The sequence below is a fragment of the Bison bison genome, unplaced genomic scaffold (genome assembly GCF_000754665.1).
Source record: "Bison bison bison isolate TAMUID 2011002044 unplaced genomic scaffold, Bison_UMD1.0 scf7180017864213, whole genome shotgun sequence".
NCBI lineage: Eukaryota > Metazoa > Chordata > Mammalia > Artiodactyla > Bovidae > Bison > Bison bison.
In genome coordinates, this window is record NW_011494785.1 from 9,401,404 (window position 1) to 9,401,920 (window position 517).

Sequence of the window (517 nt, forward strand, 5' to 3'; positions counted from 1 at the left end):
TTTTTTTTTGAGCACGTATTATGTCCAAACACTATTCTAGGCACTGAGGATGCAGTCAACTTTCTACTTTAGGTGCTTGCTTTCTGGGGAAGAGTGCGTAAGGGTAGAGAGAGAGGTAAATATATACATGCATACATGTAAAATATATCAGGTGGTTACAGATGCTACAAAGAAAAAAGTGGCAGGGAGATGAAATGGGAATGGTTTTCAGGGAGGACCTCTTTAATAAAGTGATATATCAGTGAGGAGTTTTATGAACGGACAGCGTGATGTAGATGGCTACCTCGAGGCAGAGTGGCTGTCAGCAAACACTACCCTAAGCCCAGACAAGCACCAGCAAGGAGGCCAGTGAACCGAGTAAGCAAGTCAGAGGGGCTGAGATACGGCCAGAGAAGCAGGCAGGAGCTAGGACCTGCAGGACCTTCAGATCTTGGTAGAGAGTTTGGATGGTGGTGTTAGAGCCTTTTAGAACTTGCTTTTTTTTAAACAGAGCAGTACTCTGGCCAAATCAAAGATA